Source organism: Mastigoproctus giganteus, chromosome 9 (genome assembly GCF_048544385.1).
Source record: "Mastigoproctus giganteus isolate SK-2022 chromosome 9, ASM4854438v1, whole genome shotgun sequence".
NCBI lineage: Eukaryota > Metazoa > Arthropoda > Arachnida > Uropygi > Thelyphonidae > Mastigoproctus > Mastigoproctus giganteus.
In genome coordinates, this window is record NC_143583.1 from 105,474,077 (window position 1) to 105,487,195 (window position 13,119).

Here is a 13,119-nt window from a genome sequence, read left to right on the forward strand (position 1 = left end):
AAAATAGTTTCTTGTATGTTGAGGTAAAATATTCTCTTAAAGTATTCTTTTAGGTAAAATATATTATAATGTAAAGCAGTGGGAAATATTCTTAGATTAACTGATTTGTTCTCTGGATCCTCTACGGTCAGTCTTGGGAGGGCAATAAGGAGATATCCATTACCTTTCAAGTGCAGTGAAAGTTGAGTTTAGCATTAGTAGATGCACTTGATGCAAGAAAGTAAGCTTATATAGCATCAGCCAAAAAAAAAAAAAACACACTTCCTGTTTCACCCATCCTTTCACTCCAAAAGTTTGTCTAGTTCAGCCTTTAATTTATTTAAGCTGTCAGCAATCAACCACCTGCTGCCTGAAAGCAAATTTCCACACATCTATTCTTTAACTGTCTTTTCTCAGTTTGAATTTATGCCCCCTCAGGTGTGGGATCTGAGTAACATGAAGAATCCTATCAACATAGAGCTTGCTCAAATCATTCAATTCCTTATAAACCTCAATCAGATCATCCTGCAGTGCCTAGTTTCCAAATGCTGCAATCTTTAGAACTTAAGCCTATCTTGGTAGCAGCAACCCTTTGTTCCACTCACTAATCTCATTGCCCTTCCTGTATTCATTCTAGTAGCTCAATATTTTTCCTTAGAGGCCTCCAGACCTGTATGCAGTACTCAAGGTGTGGTCTGACCATTGCTTTATACAAGGGGATAATCACTTCCTTAACCCTGCTAGCAAAATATCTATATATCATTGGCTAGACTCCATGAGCTACTCTTGCAGCCTGTCTGCGCTGCTCAGAAAACATCTGATTGCACAATCATACCCAGGTCTTTCATTCTCCACTGTCCTGAGTGTAGTCGTGCACAGTTGGTACATTACTCTGGGATTACTTGTACCCATAAGCAGTACTTTGCATTTGTCAATGTTAAACTTCACTTGCCACCTCTCAGCCCATTTGCTCAACTTTTCTAGATCCTGTTGCAGTAGCGTAACATCCTTACTGTCATTAACAACCCTACCAACCTTCGTATGATCTGCAAACTAGGACCTTAAGCCTGATATACCTTCATCAATACCATTTGATAAATACAGAAAGCAAAAATGGGCCCAATACAGACCCCTAGGGAACTCTACTAATAACATTAGTCCATGAAGAGCAGTGTCCATTGATTACCACTCTGTCTTCTCCCACTCAACTATCTTTATTTATTGTAGTACCTTGCCCTTAATGCCATATTGCTCCAACTTGTACAGTAATCTTCCATGTGCAACAGTATCAAAAGCTTTCCTAAAATCCAAGTATATGATATAAAAATTATTTTTTGCATCCAGTTCCATTGTGGCCACATCATAGTATCCAATCAAATTGGTCAGACAGCTTTCCCCTCAACAAACCCATTCTGTGTTTGAACTATAACTGCATTTGTGTCTAGATGATCCTGCAGTGTTTTTTTTTTTTAATCTGACTCCATTATTTTCCCCCAGATAAAGAGAAGTTAAGCTAACAGGTCCTGTTATTACTTGTCACCTTTCAATCTCCCCTTGTGAATTGTGATGTGGATACATTTCCACATCTCTAGTCTGTGGGGACCTCCCCTAAGTTCAAGGTTGCCCTCATAATCATGGCCAAGGGCCTGCTTAGTTTCTTTGCTGCTTCCTTTAATATAACTGTATAGATCCATCTACCCTAGGTGCCTTATGTTTAACTTCAGTAATTTTTACTCCACTGTTCTCAGTTATTACAAAATCATTTAACTCCCTGTTAAGAGTTTGATAAGCTTCTGAAATACGCACCTATTTCAGTCATCCTGTAATAGGTAGGTATATGGGATGTGTTAGGGTGAATAGGAATAGGAGCATGTATACCAATGCTAGAAGTATAGTAAATAAATTTGAAGTGTTGTTCAAGACATCAAAGGCAGATATTGTTCGGATAGCAGAGACTTGGTGTCACACAGATATAAGGAATGCAGAACTGGAATTTGGGGAGTACAATGTGTATAGACAGGATAGAAAGGGAGGTGTTATGCTGTTAATTAAGAAAAACATAAAATCAAAAGAAGTGCACCCAGTTGATATAGATGAACAGTGCACTGTTGAGTCAGTTTGGTGTGACATAAGCACTGCGAAAGCAAAAATAAGAGTAGGAGTGTGTTATAGGCCTAATGAGTACAATGAACAATTATACAGAGAAATAGTGGGCCAGTAAATCAGAATGTCTTATAATGGGGGATTTTAACTTCCCAGATATTGACTGGAACTTGTGGGTTGGTCACTCACACACTAGTCAGACTTTTGTGGATTTATTGGATGATTGTTTTCTGCAGCAGCATGTTCGAGAGGCAATCAGAGTAATACTGTTGATCTGGTTATCAACAGTGATCATTCATGTATTAAGAATTTGCAGATAAAGGAACCACTAGGTGGCAGTGATCAGTGTACTGATGTGGGATTTACTTAAAGATATAATCATCATCAGGGGTAAAGGAAAGGGTTTTTGCTTCCGTAAAGGTGAGTACAGTGGTCTCAAAGTTTTTAAATTCTGTACAGTGGGATAAACTGACGATGTTACCAACAGTAAATTCTAAGTGGGAAGCATTCAAGGAATTAATCGTGGATGCCACTAATAGTTTCATACCTATTAAGAAATATTGTTAAAGGTTTAAGCCTAAATGGTTATCTAATGAACTAATCAGACTCGTAACAGAGAAGAAAAATGCATGGGATGCATATAAATTATCAAGCGACTCAGAAGCCTATGGTAGATATAAGCGAGTTTGTAATCAGGTCACAAAGGAGGTTAGGCAGGCGAAGGCAGATTATGAGAAATCCTTGGCAAAAGATGCTAAGAAAAACAGCAAGGATTTCTTTCCTTATATAAACTCTAAAAGGAATGAATCTGATTGGTCCACATGACATCGATGGATCGACTGTTGATGATCCTGCTCAGATAGCAAACAAACTGAATGAGTATTTTGCATCTACATTCACACATGAGGAATTAAGGTTTGAAAATGGCAGAAGGTTATCAAATTGTAGCAGGATACTTAATGATTTTGTAATAACTGAGAGCAAAGTGGAGGAGAAATTGTTGAAGTTAAACATAATAAAAGCACCTGGGGTGGATGGGAGCTATCCAGTTATATTAAAGGAGGCGGCAAAGCAACTAAGCAAACCCTTAGCCATAATTATGAGAGCATCCTTGGACTGGGGAGGTTTCCACAGACTGGAGATATGTAAATGTATCCCCAATTCACAAAGGGGATCGAAAGGTGACACAAGTAATTATAGACCAGTTAACTTCTGTTCCGGGTAAAATAATGGAGTCACTGGTTAAAGATGCATTGCAGGATCATCTAGACAAGACTGCAGCAATAATTCAGACACAGCATGGGTTTGTTAAGGGAAAGTCTTGTCTGACAAATTTGATAGGATATTATGATGTGGTTACAAAGGAACTGGATGCAAAAAATAATTTTGATATCATATTTGGATTTCAGGAAAGCTTTTGACACTGTTGCACATGGAAGACTATTGTACAAATTGGAGCAGAATGGTATTAAGGGTAAGTTGCTACAATGGATAAAAGGGATGGTTCAGTGGGAGAAGACTGAGGGTGGTAATCAATGGGTGCTGCTCTTCGTGGACTAATGTTATTAGTGGAGTCTCACAGGGTTCGGTGTTGGGTCCACTGTTGTTTTGTATATTTATCAATGATATTGTTGAAGGTATATCAGGCTTAATGTCGAAGTTTGCAGATGATACAAAGTTGGCAGGGTTGTTAATGGCAGTGTGCTACTGCAACAGGATCTAGATATTTTGGGCAGATGGGCTAAGAAGTGGCAACTGAAGTTTAACCTTGACAAATGCAAAGTACTGCACATGGGCAGAAGTAACCCCAGAGAAACGTACCAACTGTGTGGTACTACACTTAAGGTGGTAGAAAATGAAAAATACCTGGAAGTAATTGTGCAGGCAGATATGAAGTTTTCTGAGCAATGCAGACAGGCTGCCAGGGCAGCTCATGGGGTTTTGTCAATGATATATTGGAATTTTGCTAGCAGGGAAAAGGAGGTGATTATATCTCTGTATAAGGCAATGATCAGGCCATGCCTTGAGTACTGCGCAGTACTGCGTACTGGGTCTGGAGGTCTCATTTTAGGAAGGATGTAGATTTACTTGAGCGTATACAGAGAAGGGCAACAAGATTGGTGAGGGAAATGAAGGGATCCTCTTACCAAGAGGCTTAAGTTCTGCAAATTGCAGTGGCTGGAGACTAGGCACCTGCACGGTGATCTGATTGAGGTGTATAAGGCCTTGAATGGGTTGAGCACGCTGAACTCTGATGGGATCCTTCCACTTGTTCAGATTGCAATCCTAAGGGGGCATAAATTCAAATTAAGAAAAGACAGATGTAGAATAGATGTGCGGAAATTTGCCTTTAGCCAGCGGGTGGTTAATTGTTGGAAGAAACTTCCATCTGTCATTGTGGAAGTTGATAGCTTAAATTCAAGGAGGGACTGGACAAACTTTGAGGGAATGGATGTATGAAATTGTTTTTTTGGCTGATGCTGCTTAAGCTCATGCACTTGCTTTTTTGCATCACTTGCCTCTATTACTATAACGCAGCAGTACAGTACTAGCCCAGCTACTGTACTATACCATTAAGATATAGGAATATCTTAATGGTACAGTAACCCATTAAGATATAGGAATAGCAAGATCAATTTCCACATTGACTATGTGCTGGACATTAGCTTGTATGGGCTATGGTGCTTCATGGCTGTCACAGGTACTTATACTTGCTGCAAGACACAGACTGTGCTTTGCATGGGCATGTCTGCATCAACATGTGGAATTCATCAGACCCACTGCTGCCTGGTCTGATGAATCCCATTTCTAACTCCATTGTGCTAATGGACATATCTGCATTTGGAGAAAGCAACAAGAGGTTGTGGTACCTGGATGTGCTGATTGCCAGACTAGGGACAGTGTTATTATGGTTTTGGGACATGCCCCAGGTTCAAGATCATTAGCCAGATTCTGATCATTAGTGCTTACCTTTAAGGTAGGCTTGACAAGTGCCTACCTTTTCTTTGTCATCAACCATGTACATCTCTTTGTAATGACAACTCATTTAGAAAACTCGGGCATCTGTTACAAGACAGTACCATGCCACAAGGTTCTGATGTCATGTGCCTGAAACCAGTTCCTAACTGGTTTCAGCAACGTGACAATGAATTCTCCATCTTCCCATGGTCACCCAACTCATCTGATCTCAACCCAACCGAGCACATTTCCAGCACACTGGAAAAGGACAGTTGATGCTATGACCATCCATCTGACAATGTGCTACCATGGGACATCTTGCAACACCTTGTGGATTCCATGGCAAGGTGTGTATGGGCTGTTTTATGGGCAAAAAAATGTTCCCATAGATATTAAGTAGGTGTTGCTGATGCACAGCTAGTGCTGCATATATATTCTGAAGTGAATTTTCAAGGTTAAACTAATTTTGTGCAAAGGAAAAAAAAAAAAAAAAATGTATATATATATATTAATGCAGTTACCAACTAAAAGGAAAAATACTATCAGATAAATATCATATCACAAGTTTTTCCAATGTGGAAGTAAGAATGAACTTTACATACAAAATTTTTAGGAAAAAAGAGTAATGTATAGACAAGAAGAATTTAGTTTGAATGAAAACAACTTTGTAGTATCTTTCTTGTGAGTCTGTCTAAATGTGTAAGAGTATTTGTACAACTTAATCTTGAGTTTACCAGCTATTCTGTGGCCTCCTGATGTTGAAAACGTAACACAGGCCTGAAGTCCTAAAACACTGATCGTGAATTTTTCTTAAAATTAACTTCAGACAACATATTTTACACAAAGAAAAATATAGAAATTACATTATCCTTTAATTAACCTTAACATAAATTGCACTTCTGGTTATAGGTTATACAATGCAGCATACTCTTTAGCATTAACTGTTTCTAACTTTTTAAAAGTATGGTTGCCACCACTGTTAATAAATTACTCTAAGTATTTGGTCCTTGAGGTTGTCAGACATTCTCTCAGATATGCCAGACAAGCTGTACTTGCTACCTGGGAATCTAAAACGCTGATGGAACTGATATTCGGGTGACACTCAAGTCAAGTGCACCCAATTTCGGCTAAGTCTGGACAGTCTGTGACAGCCAAATCCTCTGCTTGCACCTTCACGATGGTGGGACTGTTAGTAATCCTGGTTATAACCTCCATGCACAAGTACATGGTGGGTGACCACCCAGGTATGAGCCAACGTAAGCAGGGATCGAGGTGTGGCACCCACACCACATGAGGAGTGCCGCCCCTCTATGTTACCAGGCAGTACTAGGGGGGTAGATGACTCATCAATTGGTGCAGTACCACTACTTTGCTTATTGGAGGCTTGAAGTGGTTGAACCCATGTTTAGTCTCTAAAGCTAAGTTCTGGTCAACCCTTCCCCATCTCTTCCATCGTGCAGTATGATTGATGACCTTTGAGATTGTGATGAACATCGTGGAAAGACCCATTATTCCTTACATTTCGAGGGTACATCTCTAAAACGGTGTTCGCAGGCTGGCCACTAGTTAATACACCGAACCAAACCTATTGGTAACTCTCTCGGAGGCTTCTGGATCAGCTAGTGTATAATCTTGTTACCTCTACTCCTCCAGATAGTGACTGGAGGGAGTCTGAGTAGTGTGTATGCGTGGGGCATTGTGGAGGCCACGTTATGTCAAGAATCTGGGTATGTTTTTACCATGTTTACGCCATATCCAAAAATTTCATACAGCATGTCCCACCCACTTTTTCTTACTATTGAATACACCATGAATTGTGAAACTAATAGAGCAAGCTTATCTGCAGAAAGATCTAAACCTCCCAAACACTTCCTAATTCATTTCATAAATATACATGGTCTCAATTCTAATCTCAACGATGTCCATTTCTACTTGCAGTCTGCCAAACCCCATGTACTTTTTCTTACAATCTCGGTTATCGGTTGATTCAACTACTGCTCATCTCAATGCTCAAATTATTTGCTGTATGATTCCTTTCGCCTCAATGGTGGTACTTGTGTATATGTCTGTTCTGATATTCCCTGTCAGAGACTTGGTAATTTGGAATCTCCTCTCTTCGATCTTCTCTGGCTTAAAATCTCTCTACCTCATTGTGTCGAATTCATCTGTTGTCTCTACTGTTCTCCCAACTCCACTAATCACTTGGAGCTCTTTGACTTCCTCTCTTTGCAACTTGACTTTCTCCAGTCCAACTTTCCTAACACTGAGGTAATTTTCCTTGGTGATTTTAATGTTCACAACTCCAGCTGGCTTCCATTTTCTAGTCACATCGACCCAGCTAGTCGAGATGCTGAGGCTTGTGCAATTACTAATGACCTTGCACAGATTGTTCATTTACCTACAAGAATACTGGACAATCCTAATCAAAAACAACCCTTCTAAGTACACGGTTGAAGTAGTGAGAGGTCCTTTAGGCACTTCAGATCACAACTTGGTGATTCTCTTCTCCAGTGGCACCTTTATCTCATGGCTATTCCCAATCTAGTGTTGTTTGGCATTACAAGAATGCAAAATGGGATGACCTGCGAGATTTCTTTTCTTTTCCTTGGTCTGATTACTGTTTCAAAACTTTTGATGTCAACGTTTGCTCAGATTGTGTCAGTGAAATTATTCTTGCAGGAATGGAATCCTTTATCCCACACTGTACTTTAAAATCTCTTCCTTTATCTAAACCTTGGTTTTCCAATAAATGTGCTAAGGCTGTTCAAGAGAAGAACGTTGCATATCGTAATTGGTTTGTTTCTAATTCTTTAGTTTCATTTTCTGCCTACACCAAAGCTCGCAACAATTGTAAAGCAGTTATTAATCAGTCCAAACTAGAGTTTGAACAGGCAGAGTAGAAAACTTGCTTCTTGCCCTAATGGTAGCTGAGCATTCCGGTCTCTTGCCGAAGCTATTGGCTGCAACTTTTGCCCATCCCTGCTCCCACCTCTGTCCAAACCAGATGGTTCTGTTGTCACTTCAGCCAAGGATAAAGCTGACCTGCTAGCATCCCATTTTTCTTCCAGCCCATGTATTAATGATCTTGGTAAAACCCCTCCCACTGTTCCCAACACGCTCCATTCAATGCCTCCTGTGGTCTTCCGTCAAAAGAATGTTAGAAGGATTTTGACGAATCTTGATGCTAAAAAAGCTCCAGGTCCTGATGGTATTTCTCCACTTGTTCTCAAAACCTGTGCTCCTGAACTTACTCCTATTCTTTGCTACTTTTTTCACTTTCTTATTCCAAAGGCGTTTTTCCTTTTGCTTGGAAATTTGCTCATATCCAGCCAGTTCCTAAAAAGGGTGATAAATTCTTCTCATCCAATTATTGTCCCATTGCAATTGCTTCTACTCATAGGTGCCTCCGTGGGTAGGAGCGGCAGTGTGTAGCACACGCTTCTTGATTAGACCGGGGTTCGAGCCCGTGACCACCAAATACGGAGCATGCGGAAAGGTCAGGGAATGACCACTGCATATCCCCGGAGCAATATGGCCTTAGTTGCTAATGCTCCTAAAAACCAAACAACAACAGCTTCTACTCTTTCTAAAGTAATGGAGAAATCAATTAACCGCCAATTCTTGAACAAAAAGGGTGACAAATTCCTCTCATCCAATTATTGTCCCATTGCAATTGCTTCTACTCATAGGCGCCTCCGTGGGCAGGAGCGGCAGTGTGTAGCACACGCTTCTTGATTAGACCGGGGTTCGAGCCCGTGACCACCAAATATGGAGGATGCGGAAAGGTCAGGGAATGACCACTGCATATCCCCGGAGCAATATGGCCTTAGTTGCTAATGCTCCTAAAAACCAAACAACAACAGCTTCTACTCTTTCTAAAGTAATGGAGAAATCAATTAACCGCCAATTCTTAAACTACCTAGAAACCTTCCATCTGATCAATGATCGAGTATGGATTCTGCCAGTATCGATCCACTGGTGATATTCTGGCTTATGTTACCCATTTATGGACTAATTCAATGGAAAGGTTCGGTGAAACACAAGTAGTTGCTCTTGACATCTCAAAGGCTTTTGATCATGTTTGGCATAAAGGTCTTCTAAACAAACTTCCATCTTATGGTTTGCCAGTGGTTTTTTGTAATTGGTTATCCAGTTTTCTCTCTGATCCCTCACTGAGGGTGATGGTAGATGGCTCTGTCTTCTAACTCCTCCACTAATGCTGGTGTCCCCCAAGGGTCAGTTCTTTCCCCCATTCTTTTCCTCTTGTATGGTAATGACCTTCCATTGACTGGAAATCCTATCCATAGTTTTGCCGATGATAGCAGATTGCATTCCACTTTCAGTTTTGAGAAACCTTGCCCTGCTCAATCAGCTTCAATATCTTGAAAATCTGCTACCAATTCCTTAAATGCTAATCTTCAGGTAATTCTCCAGTGGGGCGAATACAACTTAGTTGATTTCAATCCTTCTAAAACTCAGTCTTGTCTTATATCTTGCCAAAAGGATTCTTCTGCTCCTGTGCTTATCTTTGGTAACACTCAGATTTCTAGGCAAAATGATATCTCTTTTGGGGATTACCCTGACTTCTAAACTCTCTTGGCGCAAGCACATTACAAATATTGCTTCCTCTGCATCTAAAAAACTTTCTCTTTCGCTCTCAGCATTACTTTTCTTCCAAACAGCTGCTCACTGTATAAATCGAAAATCCGTCCTACCATGGAATATTGTTCCCAAATTTGGGGTGGTGTCCCCAAAACCTCTTTCAGGCTTCTTGATTCCATTCAGAAGATGGCAGTTAGGTTAAAAGTCCAATATCAACAAATATCTTCTTTAGTCTTCTCAACCTCCAACCCAAGCACTGTACTATAGGTTCTAATATCTCTCGTGTTTGGGGTTTACATAAAAAAAAAAAAAAAAAAATACTCAGATCTTTAGATTTTGCTAAATAAGTGTTTAAAAAAGAAATAGTTACTCGTTATCAGAGATTTTGTAACTTAACACTTTTTTTGCATAATGACTTCTTAGTGAAGTTTATAAATTACAGCATTACATTTTATGTTTGAAATTGTTAGTGTGCCATCTCACTTGGAAAGGATAGCCATATAGTGCAAGGAAGCCACAGGCTTTTTCTGCACTTGCCAAAAAAAAAACTCAAGTTATATGCTTCCCTCCTCACATAAGAGGGAAGCATATAATTAACTATCTGTTGACCTTTCGAATTTATTCCAACTGTCAGGCTCAACTACCTGTGAAGGCAACAGCAGTCAGTGACTTGCTGGCTAAAAGAAGACTTCTTATAATCTAGTCTTAACCTCTTTTCCTGTAATTTGAATTTATGTCCCTAAGTTCTAGAATTTCATGGGAGTTGCCCATCTTTGGACCCTTTCAAGAAGCTCAGTCCTTTTTTTTCTTTTTATTTTTTTTGTTATAGGTGAAGTCTCCATATTTGAACACTATTCCAGATGTGGTCTTCAATTGCCTGCCTTATACATACCTCTTTATCTCTACAGCAGCATTTTCCAAATAGTGTTCTGTGAAAAATCATAATTAAAAAAAATGGAAAATGATAAATTTTGCATATTTGTAGTATACACCACTTTTGTATCATAATTTTTAACATTATTTTTTGGTTATTAATATACTGGCAGACTAATAATCAAATAGATCGCGGAACACTATTTTGCCGGGCTCTGCATAGAGAAGTATGTGTAGAGGTAATGACATCTATGAAAAAAAGTAGCAACATAATGATCTAATATGCCATTCAGATGTGATTTAGTCTTGTGTACGCAGGTTGAGGGAGAGGGGGGGAAGTGAACCAAGATATCATGCATCGTTCAGTTGGATGAAATAAAGTAGTCTAGCCTTCTGCTGACTTGTTCCTGGATGTTTACACAGTGGTGCGGACTGTCTTCGCAACTATGAGATTAGTTCTGTAGTAGTGTGGAAAACTGGTAAGCATGACGCATAGCTAAACTCGCTTCCCCGTATAAATATTTTTTTAATAATTATCAGTATTTCAAATTGGTTTTAATGGTTGAAAAAAAAACAAAAAAACCTTTAAAACGAGAAGCAACTACTTCTAGTAGTGCAACTGTGGTCGATGAAAATGAACACAATATTGTCTCACTTCAAAGTGAGGATGAACAATCACAGCTTTTTGTTCCCCAAAAATCCAAAGTTAAAAAACAGAAACCAACTAGTAAAAGATCAAAATGAAAGTATGATGACAGTTACTTGAATTTCGGCTTTACAGATGTTGGAAATAAAGATGCTCCTGATGCACAGTGTGTTGTATGCTAATAAAATATTAGCAAACAGTTCTTTTGCTCCCCTAAACTTCATAGGCATTTGGAAACTAGTCATGCTGAAGACAAAGATAAAGGTGTTTTTTGTTTTTTTTTTAAGTGGCATCAGGACTTGCTGAAAAATTCTAAACTTTCAATGCTTAAACTTGTTAAAACTGACAATGAAAGTGCAACAGAAGCATATTATTAAGTAAGTTACCGTATTGCTCTTAACGGTGAAGCTCACGCTATTGCAAAAATGCTTATCAAGCCTTGTGCAAAAGATATTGTAACATGCATATTAAACAAACAGTCTGATCAAAAAATTGATACAGTACAATTATCAAATAATACTGTTGCACGCTGTATTGAAGATCTTTCTGATGACATTGAAAAAGAGCTGGTTTGTCGACTGAAACTTTGCAGTGAGTATTCATTACAGATAGAAGAATCCACTGACTTTTCAAGATTTGCCGTGCTACTAGTATTTGTCCAATATAGATTTAATAATACTATTGAAGACCTGTTATGTGAATATCTGCAAAGCAACATCACTAGGGAAGAAATATTCATCTTCATCCAACAACTTTGTCACAATGCATGAAATTATTTGGGGAAAATATACTGATGGTGCTCAGAAAATGGTCAGGAAGATGAAAGGAACTGTGATGTGGCACAACAAAGCACTAACAGTCATTGCATTCTACATATACAAGCTCTGGCAGCTAAAAAAATACCAGCAATATTTAAAAATTGTTGGATGAAGCTGTAAAAATTAAGTTTGTCAAATCTCGACCACTTCAGTCCATATTATTTCAGCATAAAGTGCTTCTTTTTGCATACTGAAGTGAGGTGGCCAGAGGCATAGCTAGGTTTTTGGTGCCCTTGGCAAATTCATCGTTACATGCCTTTTTTTGATAATTGGTAAAATCATAAGTGCAGTCTGACCTCTGTTTAATAAATTTCTTTTTAGCAAAATTTTTCTATTTTACAAATTTTTTTTTTTTAATTCCCCTTGATAATTACGTTTAAAATTTCTGTAGAACGAAGAAAATTATCCATCTAATGAATAGATAAGGAGAGACTTAACTGGTCAGTTGGCCTGCAAGCAATTTAAGCAATAGTGCTGTTGCTAAGCACGAATTAAGAGCTAAAGAGATTACCACTGCAACTTGGTGGTACCCGGAAGGGCACCAAAAACTTAGCTACACCACTGGGTATCTTTATTACTGGCATGTCCACGAAATGGCAAATTATTTTCAGCACAAAACAATACACATCTTAATATTTTCAGTATATGGCACCCTTTGCTTCCATAACTTCCTTTGTAACTTGGCTAGTCTGTAATGAATTCATAAGGGAGGTTAAGCATGCAAAGGCAGATTACGAGAAATTTTTGGCACAGGATGCAAAAAGGAACAGCAAAGACTTCTTTACTTATGTAAACTCTAGAAGGAAGGAAGGAAGGAAGGGGATGAATCATTAGTCGACATGATATCGATGGTTTGATTTTGATGATTCTGCTCAGGTAGCTGACAAACTGAATGAGTATTTGGCATCTACATTAACACATGAGGAATTCTGTAGGGAAGTGGAGGCCAAAAGTCTTTCAAACTCCAACAGGAGTTAAATGATTTTGTAATAATTGAGAGCAAAGTGGAGGAGGAATTTGAAATTGTTTAAGTTAAATATAACACAGGGACCTGGGGTGGATGGGATATATCTAGTTATATTAAGAGGCAGCAAAGGAAATAAGCAAACCCTGAGCCCTAATTATGAGAGCATTCATGGA

General features: G+C 38.9%; 1 protein-coding gene across 2 annotated transcripts in view; it reads left to right on the top strand.

The window, feature by feature from the left end:
- LOC150080618 (polyubiquitin-C) overlaps window positions 1–13,119 on the top strand; it is a 44,932-nt gene that overhangs the window by 16,212 nt on the left and 15,601 nt on the right. The window lies entirely within an intron of this gene.